Source organism: Mustela putorius, unplaced genomic scaffold (assembly GCF_011764305.1).
Source record: "Mustela putorius furo isolate JIRA1106 unplaced genomic scaffold, ASM1176430v1.1 tig00003899_pilon_pilon_pilon, whole genome shotgun sequence".
NCBI lineage: Eukaryota > Metazoa > Chordata > Mammalia > Carnivora > Mustelidae > Mustela > Mustela putorius.
Window position 1 is genome coordinate 34,357 of NW_025422048.1, and position 26,317 is coordinate 60,673.

The following is a 26,317-nucleotide window of genomic DNA, read 5'->3' on the forward strand; positions in this document are numbered from 1 at the left end:
AGGGGGTCTGCCATGCTGGGACTTAAACAAGCTTGACTGAGAAGGGCAGTCCTGCCAGAGTGCAGGGGCATGGGGCTTGGTATATGCAACTTAGGAGCCTGTGTCAGTGTTGCACTAGTTCTTGCCTGTGGCTTTGTGTATATACTGAGGGGCAGAGGGGACATGGCACCAGCCATCTCCTTTGTTTCCAGAGAGGTGCCCTGAGAGTTTCCTAGGAGGAGCAAATAATCTTGTGCATCCCAGGTGTTTTTCAGATCATGTTTCTGTGCTGTCTGGCCCCAGGTTGTTTGCCAACATTCTCTCCAGGAGCAGAGCAATGCCCTCTGGGCTCTATCCCATCCAAGCCCACTGACCTTTAAAACTCCAGGCTTTAAGCTCACTGATTACAAGAACTCATGAAATTCAGCCCCTTTCGTTTTCTAAGCCAGTATATTTGGGGAAATGTTTTCCGTGTGTTTCCCTCTGTGCTTCTCTCTCTCTCACTCACCTTTCTCCCCAACTATAGCTCCCTTCTCTCTAAAGGACCTGTGATCCATTTCTCCCCTAAACCAAATCTCCATACTTCCTACCTTCCTCAATGTGGGCTCTCTTCTCCCTTTAGTTGTGGAGTTGGTTCTGTGAGTCTTCAGGTTGATTTGTGGAGTATTTAGGATGATTGATAATTATCTATTTGTGTTCATAGGAGAAGAGAAATCCAGGGTTCTCCTACTCTGCCACCATCTTTCCAGATCCTTTCTACTTTTACATTTATTAGGAAATCATTATTTTTAATTGAAGTATAATTGACATACAATATCCTATTAGTTTCAAGTGTATATCAAAGTGATGTAAATTTTCACATGTTATGAAATAACCCCCACAGTAAGTCCAGTTACTCTGTCACCACACAAAGTAATTATATTATTATTGACTATATTCTTTATGCTGTACATTATACATCCCAATGACTTATTTATTTTATAATTGGAAGCTGTACCCCTTAATCCATTTCACCTATTTTGCCCACCTCAATGCCTCCCCACTGCAATAACCAACAATTTTGGTCCTATACCTTTGAGTTCTGCCTCTGTGTTGTTTTGTTTGTACATCTGTTTTGCTCTTTAGGTTTCACAAATGAGTGAGATCATAGGATAACTGTCTTCCTCACTTATCTCACTTACCATAATATCCTCTAGGTTCAATCCATGTAGTCACACATGGTGAAATTTCACTCTTTTTGTGGCTGAGTAATATTGCATTGCCTGTGTGGTGTGTGTGCACCCAATATTCTTTGTACATTCATCTATTAATTGATACATGTTGCCTCCATATCTTGGTTATTGTAAATAATGCTGCAATGAACATAGGTGTGCAATACCTCCTCAGTTTGGAGTTTTCAAATTTCCTGAACTTCCCTGATGATAACTGGTGTTGAGCATCTTCATGTACCTGTTGGTCATCTGTATATCTTCTTTTGAAAAATGCTTCTTCAAGTCCTCTGCTTATTTTTTAATTAGGTTATTTGCTTTTTAATTGTTATATAAATTTCTTATATATTTCGAATATTAATCTCTTATCAGATGTATGATTTGCAAATATTTTTTTCCCTTTCAGTAGTTTGCTTCCTCCTTTCAGTCATCATTTCTTTCTGCAAAGCCTTTTTAGCTTGATGTAACCCATTTGTTTATTTTAGTTTTTATTGCCTTTGCCTGAGAAGACTGGCCCAAAAAATACTGCTAAGGCCAATATCAAAGAGCTTACTATCTATGGTCCCCAGGATGTTTTATGGTTTCAGGTCTTACATTCAAGTCTTTAATCCATTTTGAATTTATGTTTCTGTACGGTGTAAGATAGTGGTTCAGATTCATTCTTTTGCATGTAGCTGTTCAGTTTTCCCAACACCATTTATTAAGAAGACTATCTTTTCCCATTGTATATTTCTATCTCTTTTGTCCTAGATCAATTGATCATATATGCATGGGTTTTATTTCTGGGCTCTCTATTTTATTCCATTAATCTATATGTCTGTTTTTGTACCAGTACATACTGTTTCTATACTGTATCATACTGATTACTATAGCTTTGTCATATAGTTTGAAATCACTGTGATAGTTCCGGCTGTGTTCTTTCTCCAGACTGATTTGACTCTGCAAAATAAGGAAATCAGTTAAGTTTTTGCCTTCAGCTCAGGTCATGATCCTGGGGTCCTTGGAGCCCCACATCAGGCTCCCTGCCCAGCAGGGAGCTTACTTCTCCCTCTGCCTGTTGCTCCCCCTGATTGTGCTCTTGCTCTCTCTCTCTGAAAAATAAATAAATAAAACATGTTTTTTTAAAAAAATAAAGGAATATTGCCATTTGTGAGAACATGGATGGACCTTAAGGGCATTGTGCTCAGTGAAAAAAGTCAGACCAAGAAAGACAAATATCATATGATCTCATATTATCTCACTTATATGTGGCATGTAAAAAAAAGGAGCTCAAAGATACAGAGAACAAACTGGTGATTGCCAGAGGAAGGCCAGAGGAAGGCTGTGGAACTAGGTGAAATGGATAAAGGGAACCTAAATGTACAATTTTCCAGTTATAAAATAAATTAGTCATGGGGATGTAATGTATCATATGGTGACTAGAGTTAATAATGCTATATTGCATACTTGAAAGTTGCTAAGATAGTAAATCTTAAAATTCCTCATCACAACAAACATTATTTTGTAACTATGTGTGGGCAATAGAGGTTAGCTAAACTTATTGTGGTGATCATTTTACTATATATACAAATATAAAATCATTATCTTGTGCACTTGAAATGTAAGGTAGTGTTGTGTCAATTACACTTCAATAAAAAGCAAATCATTTTGTAAAAGAAAGAATGAATAAAAAAGTTTTGTTTTTCTTAAAAAGACTTTATTATTTATTTGACAGAGAGAGAGAGAGCACAAGCAGGGGGAATGGTAGAGGGAGAGGGAGAAGCAGGCTAGGATCATGACCCAAGCCGAATCCCACATCAGGCTCCCTGCTTAGTGGGGAGCCTAGTTCTCCCCCTGCCTCTGCTTGCCTCTCTCTGTCTCTCATAACTAAATAAATAAAATCTTATTTAAAAATAGGACATCAAAAACATCCTACAGTGCAAAAGAATGAACTTGGATCCTTATATCACCTCATATACAAAAATTAATTCAAAGTGGATAAAAGATTTAAATGTAAGTGCTTAAACTATAAAACTTTTAGAAGAAAACATAAGTCTAAATTGCCATGACTTTGGTTATTAAGGCAATAGCTTCTTAGATATGACACCAAAAGCACAAGCAACAAAAGGAAAAAACAGATAAAGTATACATCATGAAAATTAAAATCTTTTGCACTTCAAAGGATACCATTAAAACTATGAAAAGACTATGCACAGAATGGAAGAGTATTTTGAAAATCATATATCTACTAAGGCCTTGTATCCACAATATATAAAGCATTCTTACAACTCAATAAAATAACAAATAACCAAATTTTAAAATGTACAAAAGATTTAGCAGAAATTTCCCTATAGAAAATATGCAAATGGCCAATATGCATGTAAAACACCTCAATGTCCATTCCTAGGCCTTAGAAAACTGCAAATCCAAAACACAATATAATACCACATCACTCCCACTAGGAGAGTAACAACTAAAAAAGAGAAGAAAATGACAAGTGTTGACAAAAATGTGGAGAGATTGGGACCCTCATAAATTGCTAGGGAAAATGTAAAAAGATGCAGGTGTTGTAGAAAACAGTCTCACAGTTCTTCACATGGTTAAACAGTATTACCACAAGACCCAGAAATTCCACTATTAGAGAAAAGAGAACACATCTCCACACAAAAACTTGTACGCACATGTTCATAGCACCATTATTCACAAAAGCCATAAAGTAGAAACAACCTAAATGTCCATCAAATGGAAAATGGATAAACAAAATGTAGCATATTCTTACAGTAGAACATTAAGTTCAATCAGATAAAGATATAAAGTATTGATACATGCTACCGCATGAATCGACCTTGAAAATATTAAGCTAAATCAAAGAATTTAGCCACAAATGACCACACATTGCATCATTTGATTTACATAAAATGATCAGAATAAGCAAATCTTTAGATACAGAAAATGAATTGGTTGCCAGTGGCAGGTTTGGGGGTTGGGAGATTATGTCTAAAGAATGCAGTTTCTTTTTGGGGTAACAAAAGTGTTCTAAATGTTGTTGTGATGATGGATGCATCCACAACTCTGACTATACTAAAAGTCATTAGACTATATACTTTAAATGTGTGAATTGTATGGTACATGAATTATATCTCAATAAATCTGTTTAGAAAACATGCTCACAAATAATCAGAATTGAAACTCTGAGCAACTACAGATAAACAATCCTCCAATACCAACAGACACATGAAAAGACGCTCAATGTCACTCATCATCAGGGAAATATAAATCAAAACTATAATGAGATATACCCTCACAGCTGTCAGAATGGCTAAAATCAACAAGTCAGGAAATGACAGATGCTGGCGAGGATGTGGAGAAAGGGGAACCCTCCTACACTGTTGGTGGGAATGCAAGCTGGTGCAGCCACTCTGGAAAATAGTATGGAGGTTCTTCAAAAAGTTAAAAGTAGAGAAACCCTATGACCCAGCAATTGCACTACTAGATATTTATGCATAGAACAAAAAATAGTAATTCAAAGGAATATATGCACCCCAATGTTTATAGCAACATTATCAACAATAGCTAAATTATAGAAAGTGTCCAAATATCCATCATCTGATGAATCAATAAAGAATTGGTAAAAAAAAAAAAAACATACAGTGGAATATTATGCAGCCATCAAAAACAAAATCTTGCCATTTGCAATGACATGGATGGAGCTAGAGGGTATTACACTGAGTGAAATAAGTCAGTCAGAGAAAGACAATTATAATGTGTTCTCACTGATGTGAGGAATTGGAGAAACAAGACAGAGGATCATGGGAGACTAGAGGGAAAAGTGAAACAAGATGAAACCAGAGAGGGAGACAAACCATAAAAGACTCTTAATCTCAGGAAACAACCTGAGGGCTGCTGGAGTTGGGGGTGGGGTAGGAGGGACAAGGCGGCTGGGGAAGGTATGTGCTGTGCGGAGCGCTGTGAATTGTGTGAGCCTGATGAATCACAGACTTGTACCCCTTAAACAAACACATTATATGTTAATAAAAAAATAAAAAGTATTAATTGATCAAGGCAAAAAAAAAAAAAAAAAAGTTATCTTGGGGCCCCCGGGTGGCACAGTTGGTGAAGTGTCCAACTCTTGGTTCCAGCTCAGGTAATGATCTCAGGATGATGAGATCAAGCCCTCTGACAGGCTGTAAGCTCAGCGAGGAGTCTGCTAAAGTTTCTTTCTCCATATTCCTCTGCCCTTCCCTGTACTTGCTCTCTCCCTTTCTCTCTTTCCCTCTCTAAAATAAATAAATAAATCTTAAAAGAAAAAAGTAATCTTGTGGGGCTATGTAGAAGGAAGCTGAGGCCTGGCTTATATAATTCCTTCCTTAGGAAACCTCTGGATTAATCTCATACAGGCATACCTCATTTAATTGCATTATGCACATATTACGTTGTTGGTTTGTCTTTTTTTTTTTAATAAACTGAATGTAAAAATAAATAAATAAACCGAAGGTTTGTGGCAAAAAAAAATTTATATTTTATTTATTTATTTATATTTTATTTATTTATTATTTTCCACTCTGGAAAATTCTTTGGTAATTTCTTAATATATTAAACATGTAACTACTGTGTAATCCAGCAATTATATTCCTAGGCATTTAGCCCAGAATTATTGTTTACCCAGAAACCTGTATATGAATGGTCATAGCAACTTTATTCACAGTAGAAAAATCCTAGAGGGGCTTCTGCATGGTTCAGTTGTTTCAGCATCTGCCTTTGGCTCTGGTCATGATCCCAGGGTCCTGGGATGGAGCCCTGCATTGGGCTCTCTGCTCAGCCAGAAGCCTGCTTCTCCCTCTCCCACTCCACCTGCTTGTGTTCTCTCTCTCTTTCTCTCCGTCAAATAAATAAATAAGATATTTTTAAAAAGAAAAATATTGGAAACAGCCTGAATGTTCTTTGATGTGTTAATGGTTGAACAAACCAAAAAATAATAATAATAATAATAAATTACCACATATGTGTAGGTGTACTACTGGATTCTAACCTGTTCCATTCACTTGTTTCTTACTCCAGTATCACAGTTTTGATAAGTGTAGCTTTACATTAAGTCTTGAAACCAAGAGTTCTAAGTTCTATACCCTCTTCCCTATTTTTAAAGATTTGCTATAAACCCCAAGACATGTATTTACCCTTCCAATATATGCACAGTTTTGTCTTCCCTAATGACTGTTTCCACAGATCTCAGCTGCTTAGCTACTCCACACTCTGATCTGTGCCTCCTGAACTTAGTGAGACTGCCAAGCTCATCTCTATTTTTGGGGTCAGAAAATTGACACCAGGCGAGGAATGGGGTGATTCTGGGGGTTTACATTGTGAGTTTCTCTTCTACTGTAGATCACAGTTGTTTGCTGACTATTGTTCAATACCTGTAAAAAGTCTCCTTGCATATTTTATGAGATTTCATGATTTTTGTAATAGCACAGGTGCAAGTCTAGTGACATTAACAATATAGATTTATTTAACTTTTTTTTTTTTCACTTAAGTCATGGAGATTCAGCTTCTGTTGCACGACTGTTGTTGTGACTAATGCAAGCTCTTACTTTATTTCAGGCTCAAGATAGGAGCTTAGCATTTATTATATGACTTAATCTTCATTTACAGAACTCCTTCCTGTAGAAACCAAAGCAATGGGGAAGAGGCATTTCTAACAGTGGTAAGAACGATAAGCAAGTTTCAGTGAGAAAAGTAGTCTAGATGGATGAAGCATGTATAAATGCACAAGAGAGTGAACATGACAAGAAATAAAGTTGAAATCTTTGGCATTGTCAAGGGAATAGTTCTGAGACTTTCATAAATTCTCTTAATGCAATAAAACCACTACACCATAGAATTTCCTCCATAAATGCAGTAAAATATAATTGTTTATAGAGCACACAATCCTATAGGATTGTCTTAAATGCTTTTCCCATGCTGATTAACATCAATACCACTAAGATAACCAACCTTCCCAGCTTAACCTCGTGTATCCCAGTTTGAGCAAAGTCTCACATCCTAGGGAATCTCTCCGTCTCAGGCAAAATTGGATGATTGGTCACCTTTTATTATAATGTGGCATCACTCACTTAGCTACAATTAATTGGCCTTGGATGGGCACCAGACTTAAACTTCAGTGATGAATCCCTCTCTCATATTTATGGATATGGGACCATAGTGTCTATGGCAGGTGCCTTTCAGATTTTCTTTCAAGAGAAAACCTGCGGGGCATCTGGGTGGTTCAGTGGGTTAAGCCTCTGCCTTTGGCTGGGGTCATGATCTCCGAGGTCCTGGGATGGAGCCCCATGTCTGCTCAGCAGGGAGCCTGCTTCCCTCTCACTCTCTGACTGGCTCTCTGCCTACTTGTGATCTCTGTCTGTCAAATAAATATATAAAAATTCTAAAAAAAAAACAAAAACAAAAACAAAAAAAAAAAAAAAAACCAAACCTGCTGTGAATAGTGAAGTCAGACAATAGCCTCCAGGTATGGTACTTTGGGGGTATTTTTTTATCATTTGATGCAAGGCCATTCCCATCCTAGGCATTTACAGGCAATTTCTGAACACAAAGGGGATACTAGGACCATTTAGGCCTAATGTGGGATTCTTATAATTAGCGATTTTTGCTCTAGGTTCCCAGTTGGGCTGGCTGGGACTTCCATAGAGTTGCACTGCAAGCTGAGGCACTTCCTACCCATTTCTCCTAAATTTCTTCTCCTTTAACAAGCAACAGACCTGTAATGTGGTCTGAATTCTATCCCCGCCTACTCCTGCTCTTCCTCTTTATCTTCGTAATCATTACCCACAGTAAATCTCTGGACTTGTAACTCCAACTTGGCATCTGCTTTTCAGGGGACGCAATGTGGCATAGTGTCTCTCTCCAGTGGCTGAAGCTGTAAGATTTAAATTTAGAAACCATAATTTAGGAATTATGGTTCAATAACCATACTTCCTATTGTATGGACATGAGAAACAAAGGAGATTGTGGGGGTGGGGGAGGAGAGAGAAAGAAAGGGAGAGAGAGAGAAAGAGGAGAGACAGAGGGAGGAAGAGCGAAAGCAAGCACAAATGTACAGGGAGAATACTGATAAGATAATGAGAGAGCCATATGGCATTTGAATACTTGGTTTTGGGCATTCTTGAGGGCTATCTGTACCTTGCCCTTTCCAAATTTTGATTGCTCCACTCCTTAAATTTTGTGAGACACACAATTATCTTTCCACAAACTTTTCTCTTTCACTTAAATTAGTTTCAGGTAGGTTTTGTCCCTTTCAACTACTGACATACCTCTTCACTGCAAAACTTAGTGTACAGGCTACTGAGTTTGTGCGGAGTCATATTTCTGTTTAGTCAGAAGTGTTCATACCATGTTCATAGCCTCAGATGCAAAATGACATACTTTTCAGTGTTTACCAAATTTTTGTCCTTTAGTAGATGCAGAGAATTTTGCATGGCCTAGATAATTTTTGAGTTTTAGCATTTATTTATTTCTGTATGAAATCTATAGAATTATTGTCATAGACCAAAGCCTCAGCCAAATTCAACATTGCACCATGCCCGGAATATTTATTTTCTGATTAAAAGTCACTTTCAGTTATATAATGAAAGTTAATTTTAATATGAATCTTTTTTTCTTTCTTAAGATACTGATAAAACCAAAATATAGATGTTGGCCAAAGATGAGGGCTCCTACACATCAGTCTTATATAATAGTCCATACAGGAATGGTGTTAATTTGGTCTAGGGCAGGGTTGGCAACTTACAGTCTGCAGGCCAAATTCTACCTCTTGCCCATTTTTGTAAGTAAAGTGTAATGGAGTACACTCCCACTCATAATTTCAGTGCTGTCTGTGGTTGCTTTTGCTCAATGAACACAGAATCCAGTAGTGACAGGCAGAGACTATATGCCTAAAATATTTACTAACTGACCCTTTACAGAAAAAAATTGCCAACCATTGGCCTCAAGTGGTATCAGCGCAGATGGAGACAAATACATGAGCAGATTATATTTTTGGAAGTAGAGCAGGAACAAGCTTGGTATATTCTAGGATCATAAGGCCTGGGTGGCTAAAACATAAAAGGACCCAGATACTACCCAGTCTTTCTTTTTTTTTTTTTTTTTAGCACATTAGTGCCTATTGATTTTTGTTCAGACATTAATTCACTCATCCAAAAAATGTTTTTCAAGTTCCCACTCTGCACTAGACAGTGTTAGCTACTTCACACACACAAGCACATATGAATTGTAATAAGGGGAATCAACAAGTAAACAGTTTAACACAGAATAATAAGTGCCTGATGCCATGTGGAGGAAATAAACTTTTGTTTTACCACTCAATATTTATCTGCTATTTCCTGGTACCTTCCTCCAGCTGCACCTGAACCACATCTTATCTAGTCAGTCACTAAAATGCGTCATCATAGTGTTCATCATTGTAATCACAGCAGCCAGTACTTGTTGAGCATTTACAGACATGGCTAGGTACTTTTTTTTTCAAAGATTTTATTTATTTATTCAACAGAGAGAGATCACAAGTAGGCAGAGAGGCAGGCAGAGAGAGAGGGCAAAGCAGGCTCCCCACTGAGCAGAGAGCCCGATGCGGGGCTCATTCCCAGGACCGTGGGACCATGACCCAAGTCCAAGGCCGAGGCTCTAACCCACTGAGCCACCCAGGTACCCCTGGCTAGGTACTTTATACACATCTTTCTCAATGAGATTTACCCTTACCAGAATATTTAAAACTCCTACTACCTCCAGCATGCCCTTTTTCTGCTGGATTTTTTTAATGGCTCCTATCATGTTATAATGTTTAATATATACTTTATACTAGCTACTTTGTACACATTGTCTCACTTAACCATCACAATGTATAATATAGATACTATCATTATGTCTATTTGTGAAATCAGAAATTGAGGATCAGAGAGGTAAAGTCCTTTGCCCAAAGTCTCCTGTGTGTCTCACAAAGTCGCGCTGGAGACATTCTCTTCTTCCTCATCTACTCTGGCTGCTGATCCCCCATGTTACGCCCATCACAGCTTGATGGTATCACCTACAAAAGGCACCACTATCACTGCCAATACCAACTGAAGTCTTCCGTCTAGGGCATTACAGTTTGACTCCAGGGTGTTATTTCTTGAAGCTCTTAGTGTTGTTTCTCATAGATACCAAATGTCTGGGAACAATGAACATATTTTGTGAAAGACTTCTTTGTAGTTTTTGTTTGTGCTTCCATTATAGTTAGTGTCAGGTTTGGAGCCAGATTATGTAGGTTTGAATCTCAGGCCTGAAATTTAACTGCTCTAGGATCCTGGTAAAATTGCTCAACTTTTCTGTGCCCCAGTTCCCTTATCCTTAGAGGAAGGATAATAATATCAGGTACTTCGAGTGTTTGATATAAAGTCCTTACGCCAGCATTTGGCCTATAAGGCGGGTTTAATAAATGTTAGTTACTATTACTAAAGCAACTGGCTTCTTTTTCCAACACTTCACAAGTTTTATCTATCAATCTCTTGCCTCTTTCTGGATACTTTCTATCTGTTGATTTCACTTTATCTTTATTGATCTTATTCACTCTAATTGCTACTGTCATGGTCCTTCCTATTACAGGACTGTTGGTCATGCCTTTTGATCATGGTCCTTGTGTGTGGAATGTCCATTTTCCTGTTTGCAGTGGCCAATTCCTAGAAGTTCTTTAAGTTCCCTAAGGGCGTTGACTCTGTCTCCTTTTTGTTTACCATTTTATACTCGGAGTTGAATCCAGCGCCTGGCATCCGAAGGCCCCAGCCTGAGTCTAGAATATCACCTGCTTTTTAGACTCTGTGCTAGGGTCTTGGAAAAGAAATTTGAAAAACGCGTGGTTTTTTTTTTTTTTTTTCTGGTCTCAAGAGACCATTTGTTCATTGAAGGACATAGGCATGCAAAGGGAGAAGTTATAACGCTGAATGATAATTGTTACACAGGAGGCCAGTACTAGATCCACTGGGCATATTGAACCCATGGAAAAGAACAGAAAACTAATTCTGGAAAATAGAGAATGATTTACGGAGCAGGTAGAATCTAAATAACGAGTAGCAGTTTCGCGAAAGAACAAGTAGGGGTAGAGTTTCTGACAGAAAGCGTTCTAAGGCGAAAGTATGAAGGCATTTGCTTCTTTTGCTGATCCTGACTTCTACACACAGTTTCCTTTTTCATCACCGTCTGACATTACACTAATTACTTTTCATTTCTAATAACTGCAATAGTGCTGTTTCCCATTTTTCAATGTCTGTACAGTGTATTCGTTTGTTTTTGCTCTACATCTTTTTCCGTCTGCCTTGGATTTCCATCGTACATACTGTTTCATTGTGGTTTTGTATTATGTGTCATTCTTGAATTTCTATGTGCATTAAGACGTGCGTTCTAGGGGCGCCTGGGTGGCTCAGTGGGTTAAGCCGCTGCCTTTGGCTCAGGTCATGATCTCAGGGTCCTGGGATCGAGTCCCGCATCGGGCTCTCTGCTCAGCGGGGAGCCTGCTTCTCCCTCTCTCTCTCTGCCTCTCCATCTACTTGTGATCTCTCTCTCTGTCAAATAAATAAACAAAATCTTAAAAGAAAAAAAAAAAAAAGACGTGCGTTCTAATGACTCGTTCCCTGTTAGCGTGTACTGGTTTAAGCACGGTATGTGGACCCTGGATCGAATTGGTGGCAGTCCAGCCCTGAGGAGTATGTGACTTAAGTTCAAGAAAGTGGTGCAAAGAAGTGGAAGAATTATTGTTCCAGACAACCTCAATAAGCAACCCCGTGATGGGTTAGGGACCATTTTCCTCTCTGCGCCCGCGTCTCCACAGCTGGTAAACGAAGGCGACTGGAGCACCGGACCGCGACCCTACGGAGTCCAGCGCCCAGCGCGCCCCAGGAGAGGCCGCGGTCCCAGGCGCACGGGGCGCCCCCGGCGCTCGGCCGGAAGGAGCGGGGCGGGGCCTCTCGGCGGCCGGGCCCGGCGGCCTGGGGGAGGGGAGCGCGGGAGCGAGAGTCTCCAGGAAAAAGGCAAAGGCGGGCGCGAGGCTGCCTCCCGAGGCTCTCTCGGCTTGCAGTTCCTCCCGTTTGGCTGACTTGGGAGTCGCGACCTCCCGTACAGGTGGGTCCTGTTCCACCGACCGGGGACGGGGTGTGTTTGGCGGCTGCGGCGGTTGGGATTGCCCGGACACTCGCTTTAAGGCCTGGCGCGGGGGGTGCGGGGGGCGCGGGGGGCGCGGGGGGCGGCTCCCACCCCGTCTGCTCGGCCCCCGGACGGTGGTACTTACCTTAACCCCCGTGGAGGAGAAGGCCGCTCGCGCCTTGCCGCAGGGCTGTCGTCACGGTTTCCATGCCAGGTGCGCGGCGAGCGCGGCCCGCGGGGGAGCGCAGGGCCAGACGGGCCTAGCTGTCGGCCGGGGCGGCAGGCGCCGGAGCAAGCCCGCGGCGGGGCCAACGCCCAGCCTGCCTCGATCCGAGCTCCACGGACCTCTCCGCCCGGGCTCCGGCGCTGACTGGGGGGCTCCAGCTGGCGCAGGGTGCCCGACCTGCTCGAGCTTCCCGGCTTGGCCGTGGAGTGAAAGGTGGCATTCGGCAGTCTGCAGCACTGACTTTCTCTCGTTCTAAGATCCACTAGTGTTCTCTGCCCGGATTTTACCCTTTGTCTGCCCCTCCCGAGCGACAGTGCCTAGCAAGAGTCGCGAGCGACCGGGCAGCGCACTGCGAAACTTAGTGGAGGAAGAATTCATCAAAACCGTGTGAACAGTTCTAACGACTGACTGACCCGATAGCTGGGAAAAAAGAGTACATTACTGTGCCTTGGTTGAATGTCAGCTCCAACGACTGCTTTGATGAATTCTTTACTATTAAAGATTTTAAGCAGATGATTAAAGAAAACGTTGTGTTGAATGAATACGATACACTGTCCAGCAATACTCTCATCATAAAAGACTTGTGTAATTTAACTATTAACCAGTAGCTGAAGTAAAAACGAGCCTTCATATGTAGGAAAACTTGCACAATCCGTTCCCATATAGCATTCTTTTAGACTCTCTTCTTAGCTGGCTTGCCTTCTCAGGAATCTCTATAGTAAAAACTACAGTTTATTTTACAGTAACTATGAAGACAAAGAATTATAAACACTATGAACCAACATTATGTCATTGCAGTTTCACCTCAAAGAACTGCTTAAAATGGTAATGACAACCCTATCTTATGCAAAACACTGTCGTCTTCACAGCCAGGAGAGGTCGATGTGTTTATTTGTCATCATACTTAAAGAAGTCATACTCTACCTGGTAACTAGTATGATGAAGGTAATCTTTCCTGGGTTGCTTTGAGTCCAGAACTGTTGGGGTGGGAAGTGGCACCCTTTGCATGCCCCATCCCATTCTCATTTCTGGGAAATCTGCACTGGGACAGAGCACTTCCTGGTTTGGGTATCTGCAGAAGCCAGAAGCCGTTCTGGATCTCTGCTTGTCGCCCCTGGGAGAAACAGTAAAATACGCAGAGTGACCCTTGGAGCCCATAGTGTTGCTGGCAGTGGTACTTTTTGCCTGCGGGCATGAGGGTGGGGGCAGGGGCCGGATCCACAGGCCTCGGTGGTGCGAAAAGTCTCTCTGGGGTGGAAGCCCAAGTGAACAGAGGTCCACCAGCTGGGTGCCATCGTGACCCTGTTTAGACGACACCAAACGGGGGGCCATACAGTCTGCCACTGCGCTCCCCTAGAGGACTCGCAGGATGACAGGCTCTTGGCCAAACGCGGCCTGCGCCACACCTGCAGGTTCCAGGCAAGGGGTGCCTGGTAGGGAGGAGGGGGTCCTTCTGGGCACGGGACCTGGTGATTTTCCAAACTGTTGACAACTGAGAGGGAAACGGTGATAGACTTCTGCTGAGCCGACCTCGAGGGTGACTTTAGGACCGGCTGCTTGGCAGGCACCGATGAATGCTCTGTTTGGCCGCATTTCTACTCTATTCATTTATTCTCTCACTCCAAAGACAATCAATGAATGCTTGCCCTGTGCCAGCATGCTGACCCACTCACGGAGATTAGCGGCGAGGAAAGACAGTAAGTTTGGGAGGAGAACAGGAACTCCACTTTAAGCACGCTGACTCGGGGGCATCTTCTCTCCTCCTGATTCCCACTAGAGAGTCCATTCAAAATCTTGCCACTTCTGCTTCCTGAATATTGTTAAACCCATCCGCTTCTCTTGGCCCCCACGGCCACTCCAGACTGAGCCAGCAACATGGTTTTGTATGCATCTACTTAAAAAGATTTTTTTATGTGTCATCGAGGGGTCATTCATATACATTCATTTTACCTACATTTTCAGGCATACGACATACTGATTGGACAACTCTGTACTCTACTCCTCAGTACTCACTAGCGCAAGTGGAGTCACCATTCGTCAACGCACAGTGTTATTACAATATTATGGACTCTGTTCCCTGTGCTGTACTTTTCATCTCCGTGGCTTGCTTGTTTAGTGATTTCAAAGATTTTTTTTTTTTTTTCAAAGATCCAAACCATTGCTTGGCCCTCGGCCCTCATGGGAAAACCACCACTCCTTGTCAACACCACAGCAACAAGAACACTGCACAACAGTCCAGGGAGCTCTGTACGACCCCTAACAAGTTGTGGAAGAGATGAGCTTCCTTTTCTTTTCTCTACTACCCAGAGGGTCTTTAAAATTTCTTGTATTGGGACAACCTGGATGCACCTACAGGGTATGGTGTTAACTGAAACAACTCAGACAGAAAAACGAGGACCATACAAATTCCACTTATAGGTGGAATTTAAGTGGAAACAGATTCCGCCTATATGTGGAATCTAAATTAAAAAAAAAAAGAAGTTGAGTGGAAACAGATTCCACTTATGTGTGGAATCTAAATTAAAAAAAGACAAGATGGGATTGGGAGGGAGACAAACCATAAGTGACTCTTAATCTCACAAAACAAACTGAGGGTTGCTGGGGGCAGGGGGGTTGGGAGAAGGGGGTGGGATTATGGACATTGGGGAGGGTTTGTGCTTTGGTGAGTGCTGTGAAGTGTGTAAACCTGGTGATTCACAGACCTGTACCCCTGGGGATAAAAATATATGTTTATAAAAAAATAAAAAAAAAAAAGACAAACACAAAAACAGACTATTAAATGCAGGACAAACTGGTGGTCACCAGAGGGGAAGGAGAAGGGAGGGGTATTGGCAAAATAGGAAGAAATTGTATTGAGGTATAATTTATATACGATAAAATTGACCCATTTTAAGTGTAAACTTCAAGGATTTTTAGTAGATTTATTCAGTGTCACAAACATCACTGTAACCCAGTTTTTGACATTTCCATCACCTCAGTAACATGTCCATTGCCCATTTGTAGTTAATCCTTATTACTGCCCCTAGCATTGGGCAATATAATCATTTTGTGTGCCTGTGAATTTGCCTATTCTTGGACATTTCATATAAATGGAATCATACACTTTCTGTGGTTTTTTGCAACTTGATTCTGAGCAAGATGTTTTCAAGGTTCATTCATAATGTGGCATGCATCACTACTTCATTACTTTTGATGGGTGGCTAATGTGCTACTGTATGTATATACTGCATTTTATGTATTCATTTATCAGTTTATATACATTTGGTTTATTCCCACCTTTTGGCAGTCATGAAGAAGGCTGCTCTGAGCATTGATGCACAAGTTTTGAACATGTTTTCAGTCGTCTTAGGTGGATATGTAGGAATGGACTTGGTCTCCATCTACATGAAAACTTTTGTTCAGTGTAACCATCTTTATTAATGATCTGAGCTTGAGCCTCAGGATCCCTTGCTGTTTCACTTTGCACTTGTATGTTACAGACATGCTTCTTTCCTTATACCTCATAAATGAAGCTCTTGCTAACTTCACATTTTCTTCTGCAGCCTTCTCACCTTCCTCAACCTTTACAGAACTGAAGAGAGTGAAGGCCTTGCTCTAGGGTAGGCTTTGGCTGAAGGAAATCTTGTGGCTGGTTTGATCATCTTTGAAGATAACTAAAGCTTTCTCCATATCAGCAATAAGACTCTTTTGCTTTCTTATCATTTGTGTGTTCACTGGAGTGGCACTTGCAGGGTCCTCCAAGAACTGTTTATTTGCCTTGTTTTCTGTTTGACACAAGAGGTCCAACTTTCTACCTGTCTCAGCTTTCAACATGCCTCACTAAGCTCAGTCATATTTGGCTCTTGATTTAAAGTGAGAGACATGAAACTCTTCCTTTCACTTGAATGCTCAGAAGCCATTGTAGGGTTATTCATAGGCCTGATTTCAGTATTATTGTGTCTCAGGGAATGGGGAGGCCTAAGGTGAGATGGGGGAATGCTTGGTCAGTGGAGCACTCAGAACACACATTTATTAAATTCACTGTCTTCTGTGGGTACAGTTCATGGTGCACCGAAACAGTTACAGTAGTAACATCAAATATCATTGATCACAAATTATAACAAATATAATAATAATGAAAAAGTTTGAACTGTTGTGAGTGACACAGAGACATGAAGTGAACAACTGCTGTTGGAAAAACAGCTTAATGCAGGGTTTGCCACAAACCTTCATTTAAAAAAAAATGCAGTATCTGTGAAGCACAATCAAGAGAAGTGGAATAAAATGCCTGTATTGGTGGGTTTGGTTGGCCAACATTTTGTTGAGGAATTTTGCATCCATATTCATTCGAGACATTGCACTGTCTCTTTCTTTCCTTAGGTTGTATTTGTCTTGTTTGATGTAAGATACCAGTCTCATAGAATGAGTTGAGAAGAGTTTCTTGTGTCAATGTGTATTTTACATGTTTCTATTTATTATCTCTTCCTGATGAATTGATCCTTCTATCATTATGAAATGTCCTTTTTCTAAGCATAGCTACTTCAGCTCTTTCATGGTTACCATTTGCACTGTATACATCTTTTTCACCCTCTTATTCCTTCAACCTATTTATTTCTTCACATCTAAATGGGGTACAATGTGAATGAAGGGCGTATACTTGGATTTTCTGTTCTTTTATCAAGTCTCACAGTCATTGTCTTTTGATTGGACTGTTTGATCTGTTTACATTTATCATAATTAAAATTACTGTAATTAAGTTAACTTTCTGTGATTGAACTTTTGATGTTTTTTACAGTAATTTCTGGAGTTATTTTTTATTAACTATCCTGGGAATTACAACATGTAATCAATGTAATATAATCTATTTTAAATTAATAATTTAATTCTAGTAACACAGGGAAACTTTGCTCCTCCATCCTTTGTCCTATTAATATAATAGGATTTACATCTTAATAAATTGGAACTCCAACAATATAGTTTTTATTTTTAAAATTTTTTTCTTTTTTTAATTATGTTAGTCACCATATAGTACATCATTAGTTTTTTATTTTTAAGATTTTTATTTATTTATTTGTCAGACAGAGATCACAAGTAGGCAGAGAGGCAGGCAGAGAGAGAGGAGGAAGCAGGCTCCCCGCTGAGCAGAGAGCCTGATACGGGGCTCCATTCCAGGACCCTGGGATCATGACCTGAGCCAAAGGCAGAGGCTTTAACCCACTGAGCCATGCAGGTGCCCCACATCATTCATTTTTGATGCAGTGTTCCATGATTCGTTGTTTACATATGACATCCAGTGCTCCATGCTGTACGTTTCCTCCTTAATACCCACCACCAGGCTCACCCATTCCCCCTATACCCCACTTTCTCAGAGAAAACATAAAGAGGATCTTCATTTTTTAAGTTCACACTGACAATCTTTTTTTGTAATTGGTATATTTAGACCATTTATATATAAAGTGACTATTGATATTTTTAGATTTATATTTACCATTTTGTTAATATGTCCATATGTCAAATTTCTTGTTTCCTTTTGCCCTCTTTTCTCCTTTTCCTTTAAGATTATTTATTTATGTATTTGAAAGGCAGAGATCACAAGTAGGCATAGAGGCAGGCAGAGAGAGAGAAGGGGAAGCAGGCTCCCCATTGAGCCGAGAGCCCGATGTGGGGCTCAATTTCAGGACCCTGAGACCATGACCTGAGCCGAAGGCAGAGGCTTAACCCACTGAGCCACCCAGGCGCCCCTTTTCCGCCTTCTCTTGTTTTACTTGTACATTTTATGTGACTCCATTTTTATCTCCTTTCTCAAAATTTCAATTATACTTTTTCAAGGTTTCTTTAGTGCTTGCCCAGAGTTTATGATATATGTATTTTTTACTAATCTGAGTCCACTTCCAAATAAGACTATTCTGCTTCACATGTGGTGTATAAACCTTATAACAGAATACTCCTAATTCTTTCCTCTAATCTATGATTTTTCTTTTAAGCATTAAATTTTTATATTCTGTAATTACCCATCACGTTGTTACTTTTATTACTTAAAACTATTACTTTTTTAAAACAATTAGGAATAAGAACACCTAAAATATTTTTACCTTTATTTATTCCTTTCCTGGTGCCCTTTGCCTCTGAATGGAGACACAAGTTTCTGATATATATCACTTTCCTTTCCCTGAAAAACTTCTTTTAATATTTATTGTAGGACATAAACTGCTGGTGATTGAATTCTCTCAGTTTTTGTTTATCTGAGAAAATCTTTCATTCTCCTACACTTTTTAAAATTTCTTTTTTTTTTTGTAGTTTCAGAGGTATAATTTAGTGATTCATCCGTTGCATAGAACACTGCCCATTACATCAAGTGCCCTCCTTAATGCCCATCACCCAATTATCCCTCCCCCCGCAACCTCCCTTCCAGCAACCCTCAGTTTACTTCCTAGAGTTCAGTGTCTCTTATGGTTAGCCTCCCTGTCAGTTTTCATCTTATTTTATTTTTCCTTCCCTTTGCCTGTGTTCATCTGTCTTGTTTCTTAAACTCCACAAATGTGTGAAATCATATGGCATTTGTCTTTTTCTGACTGACTTATTTCGCTTAGCATAATACTCTCCACTTCCATCCATGTCATTGCAAATGACAAGATCTCAATTTTTTGATGGCTGAGTAATATTCTATTCTGTATATAGATAGATAGATAGATAGATAGATCTCACTTCTTTATCTCTTCAGCAGTCAATGGATATCTGGGCTTTTTCCATGGTTTGGCTGTTGTGGATAATGCTGCTATAAACATTGGGATGGGTGCCTGTATCTGTTTGTATTCTTTGGGTAAATACCCAGTAGTGCGATTGCTAGGTCGTAGGGTAGCTCTATTTTCAACTTCTTCAGGAACCTCCATACTGTTTTCCAGAGTGGTTGCATAAGCTTGCATTCCCACCAACAGTGTAAGAGGGTCCCTTTTCTCCACATCTTCTACAACATCTGTTGTTTCCTGACTTGTTAATTTCAGCCATTCTGACTGGTGAGAGGTGGTACCTCATTGTGGTTTTGATTTGTATTTCCCTGATGTCCTGGAATGTTGAGCATTTCTTCCTGTGTCTGTTGGCCATTTGGATGTCTTTGGAGAAATGTCTGTTCATGTCTTCTGCCCATTTTTTGACTGGAATTTTTTGGGGGTATGTTGAATTTGATAAGCTCTTTATAGATTTTATAGCTGTTTATCTAATACATCTTTGCAGATATATTCTCCCATTCTTTCAGTTGACTTTTGGTTTTGTTGACTGTTTCCTTTTCTGTGAATAAGCTTTTGATCTTGATGAAGTCCCAACAGTTCATTTTGCCCTTGCTTCCCTTGCCTTTGGCGATGTTCCTAGGAAGAAGTAGATGCGGCTGAGGTCAAAGAGGTTGCTGCCTGTGTTCTCCTCAAGGATTTTGATGGATTCCTGTCTCACATTGAGGTCTTTCATCCATTTTGTGTCTATTTTTGTGTGTGGTGTAAGGAAATGGTCCAGTTTCATTCTTCTGCATGTGGCGGTCCAGTTTTCTCAACACCATTTGTTGAAGAGACTGTCTTTTTTCAAGTGGTTGTTCTTTCCCATTTTGACAAAGATTATTTGACCATAGAGCTGAGGGTCCATATCTGGGCTCTCTACTCTGTTCCACTGGTCTATGTGTCTGTTTTTGTGCCAGTACCATGCTGTCTTGGTGATCACAGCTTTGTAGTAAAGCTTGAAATCAGGCAACGTGATGCCCCCGGTTTTGTTTTTCTTTTTCAACATTTCCTTAGCAATTCAGGGTCTCTTCTAGTTCCATACAAATTTTAGGATTGTTTGCTCCAGCTCTTTGAAAAATGCCGGTGGAATTTTTATCAGGATGACATTGAAAGTACAGATTGCTCTGGGCAGTACAGACATTTTAACAATGTTTATTCTTCCAATCCATGAGCATGGAATGGTCTTCCATTTTTTTTGTGTCTTCTTCAATTTCTTTCATGAGTGTTCTGTAGTTCCTTGAGTACAGATCCTTTACAAACTCTTTAGTTGGGTTTATTCCCAGGTATCTGATGGTTCTTGGTGCTATAATAAATGGAACTGATTCTCTAATTTTCCTTTCTGTATTTTCATTGTTAGTGTATAAGAAAGCAACTGATTTCTGTACATTGGTTTTGTATTCTGCCACATTAATGAATTGCTGTATGAGTTTTAGTAGTTTGGGGATGGAGTCTTGGCTTTTCCATATAAAGTATCATGTCTTCTGTGAAGAGAGAGAGTTTGACTTCATTGCGAATTTGAATACCTTTTATTTCCTTTTGTTGTCTGATTGCTGTTGCTAGGAATTCTAGTACTATGTTGAACAAGAGTAGCGAGAGTGGGCATCCTTGTCGTGTTCCTGATCTCAAAGGGGAGGCTGTCAGCTTTTCCCCATTGAGGAAGATAATTTGCTGTGGGTTTTTCATAGATAGATTTTATGAAGTTGAGGAATGTACCCTCTATCCCTATACTTTGAAGCATTTTAATCAGAAACAGATGCTGGATCTTGTCAAATGCTTTTTCTGCATCAACTGAGAGGACCATGTGGTTCTTCCCTCTTCTCTTATTGATTTGTTCTATCACATTCATTGATTTGCCAATGTTAAACCACCCTTGAAACCCAGGGATAAATCCCACCTGGTCATGGTGGATAATCTTTTTAATGTACTGTTGGATCCCATTAGTGAGGATCTTGTTGAGAATCTTAGCATCTATATTCATCAGGGATATTGGTCCAAAAGTTTTTTTTTTGGTGGGGTCTTTGCCTGGTTTAGGGATCAAGGTAATGCTGCCAGAAAACTACTTGTTATAAATGAGATGGGCTCAACAACAGGAAGATGCATAAATTCAAGCCTTAGTGAATATGTAAGACTCAGGAAATATTATTTCCATGATGCCTCACTAAAGAATTTAATGAAAATAAAAAAGCTTCAGATAACCAAGAAATCATAGGAGACATTTGGTGTACATTTGATGGTGATCTGAAACTATATTTACCTGTAAAGCTAAGAATAAATGATGGTGATGAAATAACAGAAGAGAGGCAAATATTTCATACTCTGAAATGTAGGTATTACACAAGCAACAAAAGTGGGTGTAGAAGGAAGATAACATCATAGATATTAACTAGGAGTAAGAAGATAGAAGTTTAGGGCGCCTGGGTGCTCAGTTGGTTGTGTCAGCCTTCAGCTCAGATTATGATCCCATGGTCCTGGGATCAAGTCATGCATTGGGCTCCCTGCTCAGTGGTGAGTGCTTCTCCCTCTCTCTATGCCCCACCCCCGACTCATGTGCTTGCTTGATCTCTGTCTCAAATAAATAAATATTAAAAAAAAAAAAGAAAATACAGGTTTAAATTAGAGGCTGGGTCATAAGGAAGGAGAGGCAAAAAGAGAATACTAGCAAATTTCATTATGGCTCATGAAGGACAGCAATAGCAAGTTACCTTTAAAAGGAGGATAAAAGTATATCTGATACAGCCCCAGCTTAGAACCTTTGCACTGACCTACTTTACACCAGGTATCTTCATGACTAACTCCCTCATTGGTCAAAAGTCATCTTTATCAAAGAGATTTACCCTTACCAGCATATTTAAAACTCCTACTACCTCCAGCATACCCCTTTTTCCTGCTTGATTTTTTTAATAGCTCCTATCATCTTATAATATATTATGTAATTTACTTATGTATTATTTTTATCTTTAATCATATGCCTCCTCTCATTAGAAGATACACTCCATGAAAGCAGGATTTTTTGTCTCTTTTGTTCATTTATATATCCCGAGCACCTAAAATACTGCTGGGCAGAAAGTTGGCACCCAATAAAGATTTTTTAAATGAGTTGATTAATTAGTTAAGAGTGTCAGGGAAGTTTTCTCCAGTGATTTGATTTTTAATCTTAGACCTGAAGAATGAGTAGAAAGAATAAGAGGGAAAACATGGTAGGCAGAGGAAACAACACATGTAAAGATCCTGAGGTCGTGGGGCAAGATGGAGCCAGTTATGTAAAGCCTTTGTAAAGAGATGACTCAGTCCTTTTGCCTGCCCTCAAGGAGCTCTCAGCAAATAGGGAGAAAAAAATGACTAAACAGGTGATTATTACACATGTTGTAAATGCATGAATAAGGGTATGCACAAAGAATGGTGAAAACATTGACTAGGCAGCTATTAACTCTTCTGAGGGCATTTAGGAAGATTTTACAAAAAAAAGGTGACATTTGAGCTAGGTCTCAGGCCAGAGAGTGACATGATGAAAGAGTTTTAAGAAGATTAATCTGGCAATAGTACGGAAAATAGATTGGAATATGGATGGACCAGAGACAAGGAAACCATCTAGTCTATGGCAGTAGTCCAGGTATGAGGTGATGAAGGCATCTATAGGAATGGAAAAAGAAGGACAAATCTGAGACACATTTGGAAGGAAAAATTGATGGGAGCTAAATGGATTCTTGGCTTTAAGCCTTTCAGGAGGTAATGCTTCTTCCTTAGTAATAACCATGAAAAGATTCAAATTGACCTATTATGTAATTGCCTACTCTGACTAGAATTTCTAGCTATGGCTATTCTCCAAAAGTTTCTGTTATTGTGATTGATACTTGTTGGACCTTAATTTACATTAAGATGATTTTAGACTCTAAAGGTTGGGAAGCTCTCAAAAACATAATTTTGACTATGAAACAGCAAATTATTCTACAAAAGGAGAAATGAGGGAAACCATGGGACTACATAGGAAGTTTTACAATGAGCTCATAGTTCCTATTTTAAAAGAATACTAATACAAAAGGTGGAAAAGAAGGAGGAATATAACAAGTGACATGTGCCTAAAGGATTAGTATTTGCAAGCATAAGGCCCAAAATTACCTCAGGCTTATAAAAACGCATATTTGCAAAGACAACAAGAACAACATTTTGCCTGTGTTCTCAGAAAGAAAAAGTATATGTGTCCTGACATGGGTAAGCTATAACTCAGATGATATCATTAGACTACTCTTCAATGATCAAAAGAATTAAGGAGAATAAGAGAAGTGCTTTATGACTGGATTTATGTAAAACTTCTAAGGGAGAATTTTCAGTCTACTAATCCATAAACTAAATATCTCCAGGCTTAGGTCCTAGAACAGATTTCAAGAAAGTGTGTACTTAGATAATTACAAAGTGTTATCAGCAAGGACATTCCACAAAAATGTAATTTTATTTTTAAAAATATTATTAGAGGTAATTTATGGAAATATGGCAGACATAGTGTACATTAAATGAATGAATGAAATTTCATCAAGATTTTAACAAACCTTTTTTTAATTAACATATAATGTATTATTTGCCCCAGGGGTGCAGGTCTGTGAATCATCAGTCTTACACACTTCACAGCACTCACCTTAGCACATACCCTCCCCAATGTCCATAACCCAACCATCCTATCTCTCCCCACCCCAGTAACCCTCAGTTTGTTTCCTGAGATTAAGAGTCTCTGGGCGCCTGGGTGGCTCAGTGGATTAAGCCGCTGTCTTTGGCTCAGGTCATGATCTCAGGGTCCTGGGATCAAGTCCCACATCGGGCTCTCTGCTCGACAGGGAGCCTGCTTCCCTCTCTCTCTGCTTGCCTCTTTGCCTACTTGTGATCTCTGTCTGTCAAATAAATAAATCTAAAAAAAAAAAAAAAAAAAAAAAAAAAAAGAGTCTCTTATGGTTTATCTCCCTCCTGATCCCATCTTGTTTCATTTTTTTCCTTCCCTACCCCCCAAACTGCCCACATTGCCTCTCTAATTCTTCATATCGGGGAGATTATATGATAACTGTCTTTCTCTGATTGACTTATTTCACTAAGCATAATACCCTTTAGTCCCATCCACATCATTGCAAATGGCAAGAGTTTGGGGGGGTTTGTGGCTTTTTAAAAAAAGATCTTATTTATTGATTTGACAGAGAGAGTGCACAAGTAGGCAGAGAGGCGGGCAGAGAGAGAGAGGGAAGCAGGCTTCCCACTGAGCAGAGAGCCCCATAAGGGGCTCGATCCCAGGTCCCTAGGATCATGACCTGAGCCAAAGGCAGAGGCTTAACCCACTGAGCCACTCAGGTGCCCCAAGTTCGGGGTTTTTGATGGCTGCATGGTATTCCATTGTATATATGAACCACATCTTCTTTATCCATTCATCTGTTAATGGACATCTAGGGTCTTTACATAGTTTGGCTATTGTGGACATTGCTTCTATAAACATTCAGGTGCACATGCCCCTTCGGATCACTACATTTGTATCTTTAGGGTAATTACCCAGTAGTGCAATTGCTGGGTCATAGGGTAGCTCTATTTTCAACTGTCTGAGGAACCTCCATGCTGTTTTGCAGTATCTGCACCAGCTTGCATTTCTGCCAACAGCGTAGGGGGTTCCCCTTTCTCCGCATCCTCGCCAGCATCTGTCATTTCCTGACTGGTTAATTTTAGCCATTCTGACAGGTGTGAGGTGGTATCTTATCATGGCTTTGATTTGTATTTCCCTGATGCCCAGTGATGTGGAGTCTTTTTTCAAGTGTCTGTTGGCCATTTGTGTGTCTTGTTTGGGTAAATGTCTGTTCCTGTCTTCTGCCCATTTCTTGCCTTCGTTTCTGGCTAGAATCCACACATTTAGCTTCTTTCACATTGTTGGCCGGATTCAGTTCCCCATGGCTGTGGGACTGAGGCTGCTGTTTCCTTCTCGCACATCATCTGGTCGTCACTCTCATCTCCTTGAGACTGCGTGCATTACTTGTCTTATAGTCCCCTCCACTCTCAAAGCCAATGGAGAATCTCCTTCACAGCAAATCCCTCTCTGGCTTCAAATATCTTTCACCAGAAAGGGCCTGTCCATTTCAAGGGATTGCTGGTGTAGGTCAGCCTAGCTAATGATCTTAAAGTCCTCTGTGTCATATACATTGCCTAATCACTCCAGTGAAATCCCATCATATTCATACTCTAGGGGAAACGATTATAATTTGGCAAGGGTCACCAGATGTCATTTTAGAATTATGCTTATCATAATCATCAAGTCATAGATTCAAAACGTCCTGTAATTCAAAGAAGAATAATACAAAGAATACCTAATCTAGCTGTATTTTATAAAAAACTGCTAAAAAATAAAAAGAAGAAAACAGAAAAGCAATTGGAGAAAAAAGATGTATTACTTTACAAGGAGGAGCAATTAGATTGGCATTGATTTCCCAACAAAAACAACATGAAGATACTAGAATGGTATTTTCAAAATGCTGGACGGGGTAACTGCCAATCTAAATTTCTATATCCAGTGAAAATATCTTTGAAAAACAGTCTGTGTGTGAGAGACTGTGGACTCTGATAAACAAACTGAGGGTTTTGGAAGTTGGGTGAGCCTGGTGGTGGGTATTAAGGAGGGCATGGATTGCGTGGAGCAGTGATAAACTGAATTTTGGAACACTGGGGAAAAAAAGGTAACGTGGTGTTTTTACATGGTCCAAAACTTAGGGAATCTGCCACTAAACTCCAAAGGACATATTAATGATCTTCAAGCAGGAGCAAAATGATCCCAAATAAAAGCTTGGAGCTATATGATGGAAAGCAATACAATGGTAAAGTTAAATATGTGGGTAGATCTGAATGTCCATTGATTATATAAAACAAAGATAATAATATGTTGTGTGGGATATGTGTATGTTAATTAAAATACACAATAGACTATAGTTGTGGAAAGAGCAGAAATGGAGTCAATATAAATTTTCTAATTTTCATTATAATTTAATAAATCAAATATACATGTTGTAAGC

At 39.8% G+C, this 26,317-nt stretch overlaps 1 protein-coding gene across 2 annotated transcripts in view; it reads left to right on the plus strand.

Annotated features, from left to right (window-relative positions):
• Positions 1 to 12,123: 12,123 nt before the first annotated feature.
• The window catches only part of TMLHE (trimethyllysine hydroxylase, epsilon), a 96,193-nt gene continuing 81,999 nt past the window's right edge, over positions 12,124 to 26,317 (plus strand). The window contains exon 1 of one of the 2 annotated variants that reach the window (XM_004779282.3): positions 12,124 to 12,302. The gene's annotated coding sequence lies outside the window, so the exon portion shown is untranslated. The remainder of the gene's footprint in view (positions 12,303 to 26,317) is intronic. The other variant, XM_004779281.3, reaches the window with a different exon arrangement.